Raw genomic sequence first — 16,958 nt, forward strand, 5'->3', positions numbered from 1 at the left:
AGCAGGTGGGTCACTTGAAGGGGAACCCCAAATGTCCGAAGAGGTCACAGCCACCCACCGGTGGGCAGTCCAAAGTGTTGGCTAGTGTAGCACTTGGGAAGGAGGGGTATTCACAGGCGGGTGGAGATCCCACAAAAATGTCCCTCGTCTCACTAGTTGACAGATGGTCCCAGGAAACCAGGAGCCCTTATAACACTAAAAAATACAGTGCCTGGGTGACCATCAATGGGAGAAGGATAGAGGCTCTCGGAAATAGTGTGGCCGGTGTGACCTCAGTCAGGTGTCACCACCTATTCTCTGAGGAGCAAGTAGTCCCCAGGGCATTCCACCAAGTAGTTGCTGTGGACAACTCAAAACTCGAGTGTAATGTGGCGCAGGTTCCCTTTGAATGGGGGGGTCTCCGGTCCCTTGAGGGTTGCTGCGAGTCCTTCCATGCCTGTATATTGTCTGCTAGGTAGCGACCTGGAACAGTATTTGTGGAAGGATGTTGAGCTCAGATCTCACTTGGAGATGCTTGGGCTGCCAGAGTGGGCATGTGTGACCACTTGGTCAATCGCAGCCGAGAAGGGTGATCAGAAGGACCTGGAGCCTGAAACAGTGGCCCAGGTTCCTGCCAAGAGAAAGGGCAGGGGGGCTGGAAACCCACCCTGAGGTTCCCATGGTACGGGAGGAGGCTGACTTTGAGGGGGACGCCCCGGTACCTACAGGGGAGCAAGTAACTGAACTGGGGGACTTACCCAAGCTGACCATTTGGCAGCAAGAAGGAGGTCCCACCAGGAAAGAATTCTGCAGGGAGCAGAACGAATACCCTTCCCTGGAGGGTTTGCGGCAGGAGGCTGTAAACCAGGCAGCTGGTGATCAGTATGGATCACACTGGATCTATTGGGAGAATAGTCTCCTACACAGTGAGCCTAAGGTAGCTGAGCCATGGTGTGCTGGTGGTAACCCAGCACTTCAGAACCTTCCAACTGGGTCTGGCTCACGACGTGCCTTTGGCAAGGCATTTGGGGCAGGACAGGACCTTTGACAGGATTGTCACCCACTTCTTTTGGCCTCAAATGCGAAGGCAGTCAGATGCACACGTAGGTTATTCTGGACTTGCCAGGCAAGTGGTAAGAGTGGGAGGAAGTGTAAGTGTTGCTGTGTTGTTGCTTGGTTGGGTTGGCCTGCAGTTGCTGCTTCTGCCCTGGGCAGTGAAAGAACTGGACTGAACTTTCTTCACTTGTTGCTGAGTACCTCCAAGGGCTTGAAAATAGAGCTATCCTCCTGTTCAGGAAGTCTCCGAGACAGCAAAGACTTCCCTTACCTCTGGGTACCGCCTCTGGAACCGTAGGTTTCAGTTGCCACAGAGGGGGAAAGCAGCTGACACCGTCATCGACACCACTGCGTGCTCCGTGTAAAGGCACCACAGAGGGAACCACCGCACTTTGCACCGCAACCCTGACTAGAAGGGAGGGTCCCTATTTGGACAAAGGTGCAAACCATTGCCAACTAGAGCTCCCCTTTTCTAACACCTTCCAAGAGGATAAGGGAGAAGAGTGAGATCTAAGCCTTGCTTATTGTATCTTCCATGATAACCAGAAGACATGTGAGAAATATAAATCAGCACTTGAGTGCCATCGACCCCTAAAGACCCCTGACCAGGCTAACTGGAGAGCGCTGACAGTCTAAGGGAAGACCTTTAGTGCTACTGTACTCACTTTATGCTCTTCAGGGATAAATAAACCAATGTCAAGTAAAGAAAAAAATTTGGTAAACTTTAAATGTTTCACTCCCATCAATATTGAGAATCAAAGCAGGGCAGGGGCTACTATTAAACTCCCTGAGCCATTTTTCCAACTTGCTTAGTAAGCATTAATAGTAAATATTGTGCATTTCCTCTATCAAGGAGATCTGTTGCTGAAAAATTTGTGGTCATAGCTAGTGGCCTGGAAATATTTGCTCTCTCTCAAAAAATGCCCTTCTGGTCCTGACAAAAATAACAGTAGTAATCACTTGCAAAGTAAATAGGTCTGACTTTGGTAATGCATGTAGACATAATGGTGATTGTATGTGAAAGTCAGATCTATTTGCAGAAGAGCTCATAGTAAGGGGCATCATTATAACCTTGTTTTTGTTTCTATGAAACAGAAATAAGATCAGAACTATAAAGAAGTCTTTCTTGCCTTCCGAATGTGTCCCCACCGGCTGGGCCGGGGTCCGTAACTTGATGGTGGGACATGCTAATAGGCTTTGGGGGGCAATGAGTCAGCCCGGACCTCATGGGGGCTATTTTTTGGCTGGTTTTTGGGCTGGTGGCTCATAGTATAATCTGCCATTTTTGCTGACCCAGCCACAGTTTTGAGAAAGTGACACTGTGGCAGGTGTGCAGCGAGCATTTTTCTAGTTAATTGAAGGTATTGTAATAGTGGCAGATAGAAGAGTGCAAGAAGCCATGCGCCTGTTGGCAGAAGCAGGAAGCATGGACTTAATTATACCGAGTGCTCCTGGTGAGGCGTGCAGCAGGTGTAGTGGCTGTGGCGGTGTTCGCATGCTCAGATGAGCCGCGAGTTAAGGTGAGTGCCAAGAGCCGCTCAAGAGCAAGGAGAGAGGCCCCTGGCTCAGCAAAGGTTAGAGTCCCCCTCAAGGTATATGTGCACAAGGCGCCACCCCTGCACAGCGGGGAGGTCACTCAGCGGGGGCGGTGCAGGCAGGAATGTGGCCCATAGGTGAGAAAGGATGCTTCATTTGTTGGTAGCTTCTCTGGCAGAGTCCACAGAAAGTCATATGCGCAGGGTTGGCAGGACATCTTAGCTAGCGGGGCTAGACAGAGGTCGGAGGTTCCGGATAAGGTGGAGGACATGGTTCAGTGCATTCTGTCCCTGATTGACAGAGGTTTTTCGAAGATCACAATTGCAGGGAAGCTGGCGGGAATTACATTTATGGGCAAGCTCCTGTGGGGCTATGCTCCATTGACTGGGGAACTGGGAAAGAGGATGCTGGAGGGGTGGTCAAGGGAACTGGGTCGACGGTTGTTAGTGAAGAGCCAATTGTGAAGGCAAATGTTTGGCAAAATATTGGGGGGGCTGCCGACTATATAGACAGGCGGGGAGGAGACAATTTTCTTTTCAACTTTAATGTCATGGATGTTTTTTGGGGCTTTCTGGGTGTCAGAACTGTTGGGGCACAAAGTGGTCTGAGGCTTGGACTGGAAGGATGTAGGGGGTATGACTGACAGGATGGAATTGCGCCTTTGCCATTCTAAGACTGATCAGAGGTCTATCGGGAAGCCAGTCATTTTGCAGGCTTTCCTGGTTCTAGGCCTATGCCCAGTGAGGTGGGCCATGAAATTGAGGGCCATTAGAAAAGCGAATGAGGGGTGGTCTTTCACCACACTGATGGAACTTGGTGGCTTCTTTCTAGCTTTTCTGGGTCTTGTGTAAAGCATTGACAACACTGGAGGAACCTGCAGGGGAATATGGCACCCATTCCTTTTGGATTGGAGTTGCCACTGAAGCGGCACGGTGGGGCTGGTGCAGGGGCAGGATCATGCAACTGGGGCAGTGGTTGTCAGAGTGATTTCATCGCTATGTGAGATTGGGAAGAGGAGATTGTTAGAGCTATCACATTTTCTATGGAACCTCATATATCTTGTTCTTTTCAGGTGTGGTTGCTGGTCCATCGTACTGTCCATTTGGCGGATGGTAGGACACTCTTTTGGAGGTGGAGTGATCGGAAATCCAGAAAGGTTGAGGCACCAATCTTGGGCTGGATGACCGTTTGTTCAAAGTTACCTGGCACGGAAAAGGTGGTATACAGTGGCACAAACTGTTGCACTGCTAGAATATGTTGTTGAGGCCTCACAGATGTCCAGATGTTTTGGTACTCCACTTGGAGGAAAACGACATGCACCCTTATGCATCAAGCTAAAATCCAGTCGGTAAAATACCGATTCCTTATTAGCTCCCGGTATTAAGTAAAAAATACCCAATCCCAATGCATCAACCCAAAAGCAGAAATCGGTATTTAAGGAATCCTTAAATAGCGATTCTTTAAATAGGGATTCCTTAAATACCGATTCCTTAAATAGCGATTGCATTTAAGGAATCCCAAAGTGAGATTCCTTAAATGCAATGCATCAAAGTTAAAAAATTAGCGATTTCGCTAATAAGGGGAGCAAATTACCATGAAGATGAACTGCATGGTAATTTGCAAAAACTTTGAAAAATGCACTTTTGTGCATTTTTCAAAGTTTCATGTTGCGCACACACATGCCCTTAGAGCATGTGTGTGTGCAACATATGTGCACATATCATTTTCAGGGGTGCAACAGGGTGTCCTTTTGACACCCTGGCACCCTTGAAAGTGCTCCAGCTATTAGCGATTCGGTAATACCGAATCGCTAATACAGAATGGCTTTACATTCATTCCTATGGGCCTCCCAGCCCATAGGAATGAATGGGTAGGTATTCCTTATTACCGATTCGGTATTACCGATTCGGTAATAAGGAATGTTAAGGAATCGCTATTTGAATAGCGATTCCTACATGCATAGCCTTTTGCTATTCCTTATTAGCGATTCCTTATTTTTCGCTAATAAGGAATTGCAAATGCTAATGTTGATGCATATGCCCCATGGTGGTGTGTAAGGGATTGGCCATGTTGAAGGAGATAAAGAGGGATCTCCTAGAAATTAAGCAACAGGAATTGGGAAGCTTCGTCATAGTGACAGAATTCATCCTGAGAAGACTGTGGAGAGGGGCGAAAAAGCAGTCCACCATTGATAAGGCCAGGTGCAAGATTAATAGAGACATGGGTGTTTTCTGTAGCAATGTGAGTTTTGTACTGGGGGCACACCTGGAATTGAAATATGACGCCGTGCATTTTTTTAAAGGGGACAGGGTTCACTTGTCTCACTACGGGATGGAGTTCTATTGGTGCAGGTCAAGGAAGTGTTGGAAAGGATATTGAATGTGAGAAGGAGATACAGCGATTCCTAGGGTGCGTCAGAAACGTCTTTGGGGGGGGAAGCCTTTTCGGAGTGGTGGTTGTCAGTTTAAGTTGCCATGGTTCTAGATTAAAATTCTTGTTGAGAACGTAGGTGAATCAGGACAATGGGGGGGGGGTTATAAAGTTACACTTGGATGGAGCATGAAATTAAAAATTAGGATAATTATATAGTTAGATGTTAATAGATGTAGGTTAAGTGTTAAGGAAGTAAAGTTCAATAGTTCAACAGCAGGTTAGGAGTTACAAAGCTGCAAGATGAAGATGTAAAGTAGGAGGGATTATTAGGGGCAGGGGGTAGTGACCGTATGCGATTTGTTTTATAGTGAGGTCTAGTTTAGTAAGGCAAAGGCCTAGGTTTACTGTTGTAATGTGTATCTGTCTTCAATAAAGCGGCCTTTTTCATACTAAAAAAGTGAGCATGTGCTCCACTATTTGCCTAAATGCACACCACTGAGAGTAGTGCTGAAGGAAGCTGGCTCTCTATATATGCACTAAAATGAAGTACACTGTGCAGAAAGTCCAGTGTGTCCCAGATTGGAATACAGAGGCAAAAGTAGATAATACTAACGCTCTTTTTGTGGTAGTGTGGGGCGAGCAGTTAGGCTTATCAGAGGGTAGTGATAAGCATTTGTTGTATTCACAGAGGCAATAAATGATACACACACTCAAGAATAAATCCGAGATCAATTTGTAAAAATAACATCGATTTTTATGTAATTTTTCAGACCAAGAACTTCATTCTACAGTAAGCACTCTTTGAGATATGAATTTTTCAAGTTCTCAAAATAAATCATTTTTGTGTGCAATTGTACACCATTGAAGTCACTGGTTGAAAATAGAAAATTGCATTTAAAATCATACAGTTGGATTTTGAGGTTCACCTTCTGGATGTAATTTTTTTTTTTTTTCTGTGAACACAACACTTTTAATAACTCGTAAAATACATTTACTTTATAACTAGGTCAAGCAAATGGAAAAGCACACAAAGCTCAATACTACGCAATCCCAAGCACCACACTCGGCATGCAGCAATGGTACAATGAGTAAGCACTCTTACTATGATAGTGATCAGCCTGATGGTAGAGCAATGACCCAATCAGGGGAGTTGTAATTTTATACAGTACTGCAATCCAGAGGTCCTGGCTAAACTGTATAATATTTCTGGTCCATTCTGAAGTTCATGAATCACTAGTGATTGTGAATATTGGGAAGTGCCTAGGACAACCTGAAACGAGAAAAGACAAAGCAACAATGATGTACAGTTGCCATATCTGGAGTTTAGAAATGACGGTTGTTCTAAAAGTTTTGCAGATACGGACACAGGTAACCTAAATGGAGAATCGTAAAACCTTCCAGGTCAACTTGGATATTTTATATCTCTTAAGGTACTTTAAAAAGAGGTTTTTTTTTATTTGTTTATTGGTGTTTCAAGAAAATGCAAGATACAATTTATACAACCACTAACAATCTGGTGTACCAGTTCAAGTGACATTACAATTAAAAAAAATACATCTTTATCATCCATGATCATCTGCCCAGTACAGTAATGCGAATATATATCCCCAGATATAGTATATATGAAACAAGAAACATGCAGAGGTGATGACATCTGAATATAGCAGCAGTGACCAGAGTGTGCTTTGCGATTTCGAGTCTATACACTTATCATCCCTCCATGCCATACTAATCCCCAGTTTGGACATCAGTGAAGTCAGCATCCACATTTACACTCGTCTTCTCCCGAACCCAAGCAATAAATGGTTCCCATATCTCTCTGGGCCTAGAGGTGGGTGGCATCAACTCCCAGAAAGTGGTTAACTGAATGTGCCCGTATGTAACCTCTCTGATCCATTCCGTGACCGTGGGCTTCCGCTTTCTTCCACAGTGTATTGCAATCTGGCGTTTGGCAAACAGCAGCAATAATGCATGTCATTTTCGTTTTTGTATGTGTGTCCTTAACATACCCTAGCAATCCCAAGAGGGGAGACGGGGGCTGGGATAGACCCAGGATCTGGTTGATAGACGTAAAAATCTGGGCCCAGTATTCAGCAAGCACTGGACATTCCCATGCCATGTGGAGGAATGAGGCCGACCGCATCCCACACCTCCAGCAGCAGTCGTCATCCCTTAGCCCCATTCTACATAAGCTAATGGGTGTTCTGTAAAATCTATGTAAGAATTAGAAGTGGATTAACCGAAGCTTGTGGTTTGGAAAAAGCTCAGTTAGCTGAGTACAACAATATGTCCATTGGTCGTCTGATAGCGGGGGCAATAACTCTCCGATCCACCTCCCCATGCAGTGGGCCTCGTCACTGGGGCATCAGTTTGCATTCGCGTGTATAGTCTTTGTTATAAGCTGACATGGGGATGGTGATTTAAGTTTGTTCTCCAGGGCTAACAATGGGGGCGGGGGAGCTGGGAAATCACTGTACAACACTCGGCAGGCAGCCTTTAGTTTGTGATAGAGAAATATTTCCCCGAATGGTACCCTCTGTCCCTCCTCTGCCACCGGGGGGTCTCTAAAAACATCTCCTGGGTAGCGGTCCGCAAACGTGTGAAGTTTCAATTTCAGCACAACCTTTGTACTAATCTCATCCTTAACATTTGGTAGCATTGGATTTTGGGCCAAGGGAATTGAAGGGGCATACAATACCTGAGCTCCCGCCCGCCTCCGCAACCCATCCCAAGCCTATCATAACGTTTCGGGAGTATCTATGTCTTCCGTGGGTCGCCTATATGGCTGATACACTGCTACGTGCAGGGGAACCGGTGCCACTGCGTCCTCCACAGCCACATGAGGCTGAAAAGGTGTCGGGTATACCCAAAGGTGTAAAAATTGTGCTTGTGCACAAAGGGCATATCATTTCATATCTGGGGCTCCTAGGTCTCCCCTGCTACAGCGGGAGAGAGAATAATTCCCACGAAACTCACGCCTGGCCACCTGCCCACACTAGAGTAATTAACAATGATCTCAGTCTTCTAAAGAATGGTTGAGTAAGTATGATCGGTAAGTTTACAAAGAGATATAAAAATGTAGGCAGCACAATCATTTTCACCAACGCGATCCACCCTGCTAATGATAACGGAAGCTTAGCCCACAGAGCAACTTTCTCTTCCAGCTACGTGATGGCCCTACCATAATTTAAGTTCCAGATTTCTTGTAGGTTGCGGCTTATCCATATTCCCAAATATTTTACTTTCTCATCTTCCCATTGCAACGGGAACTCGCTAGTGACATATTATGCAGTCACTCTGCTTTTTTATTGAGGCTTCTGAATTTATTGTAGCAATCTTTTCTCAAACTATGTTTTCTTCTTCTACAACCATCTTTTCTGGTTATCCTATTGAATGCCATGGTCAAATTTCCTCTTGTCGTATTTACAGCAATCATGTTACATGGAACCGTCTGAGAAAAGAACCAATACAGTGTCTCCAAATTGTTTTTAAATAACAAAGAAAACACACACTGCTCAAAAACAGAAAACTTTCCTCACTGTATTACTAAGCAGACTTAGGCCATATGTATTACACAATACATGATATATATTGGGTATATATGTCTCTCTCAGGAGCACCACAACAAATACCACACCTGAAACATGCATAAAGCTCTCATGGACCCCAGAACTTATTGCAGTGGTAAATGACAACTTCCTGTGATCTACAAAAGGCTTTGGCTACCCACTGTACTGGGTGATACATGATTGCTACTCGCCTCCCCTCACTACATGGCAGACCCTACTCCAGAATGCCACAGCATCAAAGTCAACATTTTGCATTAGTTAAAGCAACAAAGTCAGATATTGGGAGTTGTTACTCTGTAGGTAGCCATATTTTATATATAAATAATGTTTTTGGAAAAAATATTAATTTTTATCTGTTTATTTTTTTATTTTTTAGAACAAATAATAATAATAATAATAATAATAATAATAATAATAATAAGGTAATGTAGTGTGACCTGTAATATAAAATTAACACTAAGTATATATAGAACATGGTTGTATATGCATATACAATTATTATACATCTTTTAAATAGTATAGCTGTTAAACATTTGTAAGAAACTATTAAAGTATAAGCACTTTTTAAAAATATATATGAGTGAAAAATGGATTTTTAAACTATAAAAATAATGTAGAAAAAGTATTTGTATTACTTAAAATATGCAAGATTGTTTTTCAAGGAAGTATTAGAGATATACTTTTTTATGTTATTTAATGCCACCAGTTTTCTTACTTCATAATCTGTACTTGTCATCCATTGTCTATTTTGTCAGTCGCTGGAGCATTGTGGTCCAGTACAGGAAGTTCCTGTTGTCGTGATTCAAATAACACTTTTGTACAGTTAACATAAAACCCACAATGAGTGGTAATATTAATTTAGTGGTTTTTAGGGTTGGATGTTCTTTTTTTGGGTGTGTCTTGTGTTGTTTGTTGTCTATTGTTGTAGTTATAAACCTACTGGAGCCAATACATGCTTTTGAGCCGAGTGCTATGTTTTTTAGGGAGGATGTTTTGGGGGTCATCCATTGATTAAAAGATTCCCTTTTTCTTATTGTTTGGTTTTCCAGTGAAGCTTTTCTTTTTTACCTTTTTTTATTCATCAGTTTTTTGGGGCATGGATTTTATTTGGATGGGTGATTTTGGAGATGAGGAAGTACTACATTTTAAATGGGAATTTTTTGGGCCTGGTTTCTCCTCTATTTGGATTCAGCAGGATGGTGGAGATGGATTACCTGCGAACTCTAGGATTTTCAAGTATTTTCATAAGATTTGGTTTATATTACATTGTATTTGTGGTAAATTTGGTTAATGGTGTAGTGATGAGGATAATTTTGATAACATGATGTAATGTGGTAAGTTAGTAGAATGTAGAATATACATATTGTAGAATTAGAATGGTTAGAGTATTCTTTATTCTGGTTTGATGTAACAGAATGTTGATGTGTCAGATGAGGTGAAGCAGCGGTTGTGCTCACACCTTTACACCAAGCTGTACGAGATTGCCAATAAAGGAAATGTACACAATTTACCTATTCCAGCGTTCTTACTACAGAATTTGGCGACGAGCAGAGGCAATCTCGTGAATCCATGATTGTTTTGGACAAAGCATGCTAGATGGGAATTACAGCGTGTTTTCAAGTAGCAACGGCTTGGGTGTTTAAACAATAAGATATAACTGGAGGAATGGACTGCAACTTCGTGCGCAATGTGGTAAGCACCTAAACTTTTCAGAAAATAGCTTACTCACATTTGTGTTCTTCAGGATTTGCCTCATAGCGTTTGTCCGTAGCCGCAAGCTGATAACCGCCCCAGCGTGAGGATATTGACTTTTGAAAGTCAAACGCATGGGCAGAGTGAGCTGTGTTCGACGCAAGCCTGATTCCTCTGGATTCTGACTTCAGTGTGCGACGCTAGTTGAGGAGGTGCCGACAACGGGCTACATCAGTGATGTGCTGATGTCACAACGCGGGTCGTAACCCCAACATGAAAAAAACGTTATTGAATCATCTGAAAGGAACTTCACAAATCTGAAGCTGATGTTTATTTATGGTTTGATGAGTTGTTTCGCAATGTTCTATTTTTTATTTTTTTCCTCATAAGCAACTTTCAGAGTAGGCGCACTGTTTATAGCAAGAATTTTGTTGCAGTTTGGCCAGTAAGTACATTTTACATTACAGTGTTTCTGAGCAGCTGCATTTATTTTTTCTCGCAAAGTTTTACGTGACAGACTTTTAACATGTCTACAGCAGAAGCACCTCCACGGGGTGATTCAGCATTACATCTTAACTCACCAAAGGAGTTCTTATCATCACCAGGAGAGCCAGTAATACAATGGAGTGAATGGAAAGAGTACTTTTTAAATGTTATAGCAAACCTAGAAGATTGCAGTAGATCTTTTTCACTTGAAGTAAGAAAAGAAACTTGATGTACTCTTTAGGTCCCGAAGGTCTCCGGCTTTTCAACCAACTACAAAAAAATGATAGACCTGGTGATATAGATGTATATAAAGTAGCTTTATTAAATCTAGATGGACACTTTTCACCAACAGTTTGCATAGGAGTCATGTGCCATGCTTTCTTCCAAAGGAAACAAGAAAAGCATGAATCTATCTAAGATTACATATCAGCTTTAAGGAAACTATCAATTACTTGCAGATTTGGTAATCTTCATGATGAATTTATAAGGGACCAAACCGTTATGTATGTAAAAAACAAAGCAATTCAAGATAGATTGTGGGTGGAGGGTGATTCTAGCTTAAAGGATATCATGGCTATTGTTAAGAAGGCTGAGTTGTCAGAGCGTTGTGCTAAAGTTACTCTAGCTAATGATAAAAACGATAGTAGTAATACAGTCAACAAAATTTCAGAAGGTAAAAGTAAGTTTACTCAAAGTTCTAATCAAAAACATGAGAGAAAGGAGAGAAAGAAAGGTGAACCTTTTATCAATACCAAAAATCCTAATTACGCTTGCTATCGCTGTGGTAGTAGTGCGCATTCTGCTAGATTTGACAAATGTCCGGCTAAATCTGAAAAGTGTTCAGAATGTGGTATAATTGGGCAATTTGCAAGAGTATGCAAAAGTAAGGACAACAAAAGAAGAGGCAAAGGAGCATGTGTGAAAGAAAGTGATTTAGAAGAATCCTCCTCTGATGATACAAGTATCAAGTACAACTCAGAAACAAAGTGGTTTTGAAAATTTCAGGAGAAGGGAAGAGTAAACCTTTGTGTTAGGTTTCTTTTGGTGGTGTATCATTGCAAGTAGCTGCTGATTCTGGTTCGCCTTGCACAATTATTGCTGAAAGTGTATGGTTGCGACATTTCAGTATGGCGATAGGGTACTATTTGGAGAAATCGGATATTAACCCTGAGAGTTACACAGGTGAGAAGATTGATATCATTGGAGTAAGACAACTTGTCTTCAGGTTCAAGAGCAGACATGCCCCATGCAAATTATACGTAGCCAAGGAAGGACCATCAGGTGCTAAAATCAACGTAAACTCAACATTATTCTTGACCCAAATAGTCCAGAACAGGCATTTGTAGCGTGTAAAGCTGAAGACACTAAAAATGGGTATTAGAGGAGTTTCTGAATGTATTTAATGATAGGATGGGTAAGTTTAAAGGGTTCTCTCATTCTATAAGATTAAAACAAAATGCTATTTCTAAAATACATAAGACGCGGAATATCCCATTCATTGTGAGGGATGAAGTGAAGCTGGAATTGGACAAATTATTGGATGCACATATAATCTAACAAGTGGAAGCCTCAGAGTGGATTTCTCCATTGGTCGTTGCAAGATGTGTCAATGGCAAGGTCCGCTTATGTGTCGATTTGAGGGGATTAAATAACAACATCATAGTAAATCAATTTCCGTTACCTCGTATCGATGAAATGTTGTCATTAACTCGAGATGCAAAATGGTTTTCCACATTAGATTTATCTTCTGCATATCATCAAATAGTTTGGGATCCTGAATGTAAACACTGGACTGCTTTTTGTACACCTTTTGGATGTTTTCAATTCCGGCGCATGCCGTTTGGTCTAGCATCGGCGGCTGCTGTCTTTCAAAGATTTATGACACAGCTGTTTGGTGACATCCAAGACGTGGTATTTTTTTCAAGATGATATATTAATCATGGGAAAAACTAGAAAGCACCATGATGACATTTTGAGAAAAGGCTTACATGTATTGTGAAAAAAGGATTAACTGCTGAAATTAACAAATGTAAATTTGCTGAAAGAAAAGTAACATATCTAGGGCATGAAATTAGTCATGAAGGTATTAAACAAAAGGAAAGGTGGTGGAAGCTATCGTCAGAGCTCCTTCCCCTAAAAACAAGGATACGCTTCATTCATTCTTGGGTTTAGCGGAGTTTTATTCTAAATTTGTTGAGAAGTTTTCAGAGAAAACACATGAAATTCGTGCTTTACTAAAAAATAAGAATAGGTTTGAATGGTCAAGCCAATGTCAAGACTCATTCTTGGACATGAAATCTGCAATTGCTAAAGCTCCTACTTTGAAAGGATTTAATCCTTCTACAACAACTTTTGTTACCACAGATGCCAATGGAAAAGGATTGGGTGGCGTTCTCACTCAAAAGAATGATAGTGGGGGTGAGATTGTTGTAGCGTTTGCGTCTAGATCATTGTCACCCACCGAAGGGAAATATTCGGTTATAGAAAGAGAGGCTTGTGTGTGGGTTCTCGACCATTTAAGAAAATCTGTGTGAGGAAGAAAGTTTGTTGTTAGAACAGATCATAAACCGTTAACAAAAGTATTAACCACAGAAGGTTTATCTAGGGAATCTGCTAGAATTGCAAGACTTTCTATGCATTTACAAGATTTTATTTAAGAAGTGCAATATGTTCCCGGGAAATTGAAAGTTACCCCAGATTTATTAAGCAGAATGCCTTTGCCCCTCAGGGAGATTGATTTAAATCCCTGGAATGATGTGTGTGTATCTGGTATTTTTGTCAGTGACGAATGCAAGGGTTTGCAAGAAAATTAGTGGAAGGATGCTCAAATGGATGATAGCGTCTTAAAAAATATTATAGACAAGATTGAAAATGGTTGGGGAGAGTATGTCAAAACTGAACTTCTTGGTGATCTTAGAGCATTCTGGGAAGTAAGAGATGAGTTGGGAATTGAAGGAATGTTTGTTGTGAGAGGTGAAAAAATAATTTCCCCTTCAAAACTGAGAAATAAGATAATTGCACTTTGTCATGAAGGACATCCTGGTATAGCACAGATGAAGAGTAATATTAAGTCCTTATATTGGTGGCCAAAAATTGATGTTGAAACTGAAAGTTTGGACAGATCTTGTATGGAATGTGAAACGGCTCATACACCTCAGAAAACTCTTAATCCTCCTTTAAGTTCTTAGGGCTGCCCTGATATGCCATGGGAGGATGTAGCCATAGACATTATGGGTCCTGTGCCATGGTGTGATGGTTCACAAAAGTATATCATTGTACTGATGGATATGTTTTCTAAATGGCTTGAATTGGAAATAGTAGTGAAGGTAGACAACGGTTCAGTGATTACATTTATGAAAAATATATTCCTAAGGGAAGGTTTCCCCAAATCCTTACTTATTGACAATGGTGTTCAGTTTAAATCTCTGGAAATGAAAAACTTTATGGAATGTGCTGGTATTAATCATAAATTTGCAGCACTCTATCATCCAAGGGGTAATGCTGTCATAGAAAGAGTTAACAGAGTTATTAAAGGTACTTTGCAGTTAGCTATGCAGAACAAGAAGAATTTGGAAGTAGAATTAATGAAAATGGTATGGAACTACAGAGTTACAATTCATGATTGAATTGGTAAAAGTCATTTTGACATTATGAGAGGTAGAGTACCGCTCTCCAAGTCTAATCCTGGTTGGATGAATAAAGGAAAGAAAGTGGAATGGCAGGTGGAGGATGTGAGAAATTGTATATTGAATTCTCAGCAAAAGAACAAAAAGAATTTTAATAAAGAGCATGGAGTAAACAAGATGAATTTACAAGCAGGCCAATGGGTACGTGTGAAATCCAGTAGAAAAGTTGTGAAAGGGAAAAACAGATTTAGTTGCCCTAGAAAAGTTGTCAAGGTAAATAGAAACACTGTGGAGTTAGAAGACGGTTCTATTTATCACATGAGTCGACTAGCAATTGTCAAGAACCTTGATGCATGTGAAAAGAATCGGGTTGAAAATGTTTGTAATAGATTTGACAAGTATTGGTGGATTACTATTTATCCCACCAATGATCTGGATTTACTTCCTGGTATCAATTCAGATGTTGGGAGGTGTTCTGATCACAGAAATGAGTGACATCAAAGAATTTACTATTGCAATGATAATAATGTTAAAACTTGTTCTGAAAATCAAACTTGTTCCTCTAATGAATTAAAAACTAGCACTTTTGGCAGAACCATTGTAAAACCTAAGAAGTTTAAGGACTATGTATGTGCCATTTAGTTGATAATTTATAAGTAGCATTTTTAGCTTAGTAGTATTGCACTTAGGATATATATATATATTTTTTTTCACTTTACTTATTTGACATAGATTCAGTAATGTGTCTGTCCAATTTTTCGATACCAACATTAAATTCAATTAAAGTGTTTGTTTTTATAAGATTTTAAACTTCAAACAATGTAAGTGCTACATATATTAATATTTGTGTTCACATTAGACAAAATTTAATTATAACATTTATGGTTAGACATAAAATTAGCATAATTTGCACAAGTTTCTTCCTGTGTTTACATATTTGCGTAATTTGCACATTTTGATATGATGAATTTTAATCTGACATATTTGCACTTTATTGCGTTATTTGCACAGTCAATTGAACATTGATACCATCATGTTATAGATTTTTGGATTAATTGCATTATATGCAAAATAATTATGTTTTACACCAATTGAGCACTTGATAAATGTTTTGTGGTTTTTGGATTTAAACCCGTTATTTGATACATTTAAGTTCTAAATGTATATGTTTGGAAAACAGACTAATGTAATTCTGAATAGTGTGTCTTCACTTTTTAAAAGTCACATGGTGTAAAAAAAATGGTGAAAAAAATGTAACCAATGGTATACCTTGTAGTATTTAAGGGGCACATTTTATCCAACTGACTATCTGTGAGCTAGGGCGGATGCCCGAAACGCGTCAGATTGATGAAACTCGGCTGATAATAAATTAAGAACAATTGTGCCTTACCTGGATGTGCGTGGTTTCCATTCTTCGTTACTACGGATTCTTTGGAGATTACAAGTGTGAGATATATATGTATATATTACCTACTGGCGGTCGCCAGTAGGTAGTTATAGTTAGGACCGTGTTTCCATAGGAAATCTCAAAATTCTATTTTGAATAACTTTGGTGCCGGTTGACGAATCCTCGCGAAATTTTCAAAACTAATGGGGCGCTCCGTTCAGCTCCTACCCTGAAAGTCTCGGGGTGATTCGTAAAGCGGGGGCCGAGAAAAAGGGGGGTCCCAAAACGTGTTTTCCCCATGCATTTTTCCATAGGGACTTTAGTCGCAGCTACAGCCCGAACGGCTGAACAGAATTATGTGAAATTTGGCAGAGAGGTAGCCATAAGGTCCATGAAGTGCCTTTTGCAGGTTTGGTGTAAATCTGTTCAGTATTTCCTGAGAAATTAGCATTTAAATCAATATATATATCTGTAAGCGCGCAGCGTGCGCGCACTGAGCAAGTCCTGTGCGCGCACCTTGCCGATCGCGAGCGCACTTCTGATTGGTTGTTAGATGTCAGTAAACATTCGAATCGGTGGAAATCAGGAAGCGGCAGCCGCCATTTTGTCTCTCGCATAAAGAGGGGGTGAAAAACAAAGGGGGAGAACTTGAAAAGGGGGCAGAGTGGGGAGATATTGACCCACTAGGCATTGTAAGGGGGTCACAGTAGGACCTTGTAGGGCAAAAAAAAAGATTTATATTTTGAAAAAAAATATCGCGGAGTGCGCGCACCCAGCGCGCACCCGAAAAATGTATAAAAACAAAAAAAAATTAAAAAATTCGCAATTAAGTAAAAAGATATAAGGTGGCTCTAAAAAGAGCCCTTGTGTTTATTGTGTGTTTTTTGGTACCTACAAGTAAGTACCGATGCAGAGTCTAAAGTTCAAGAGGAAGACTCTGTTCCCTTCATCATTGAAGTGTACACCATCTCCTCTATAAATGTCTTGCATGTTGTAATGCAAGTTGTTGTGGTATATAGAACCCATACCATAGTCTCTGAGGAAAGCAGAAATAGATTTGCTGACGTGCTTCCTTGCTTTGTCAATCTGCGGACAAAATTGGTTGGACCAGTTCCACTTTTGCCTTTGGCATATGTTAGAATATACAAAGGCAGTTTGTGGAAAAAGCGATATCAATTGCACAAAGGTGTCCTTAATAAGCATTTCCAGACCTACTCCAGTTAAAGTGCCTAGGTCATTTCCACCACAGTGCAC

The sequence above is a fragment of the Triturus cristatus genome, chromosome 2_1 (assembly GCF_964204655.1).
Source record: "Triturus cristatus chromosome 2_1, aTriCri1.1, whole genome shotgun sequence".
Taxonomy (NCBI): Eukaryota; Metazoa; Chordata; class Amphibia; order Caudata; family Salamandridae; genus Triturus; species Triturus cristatus.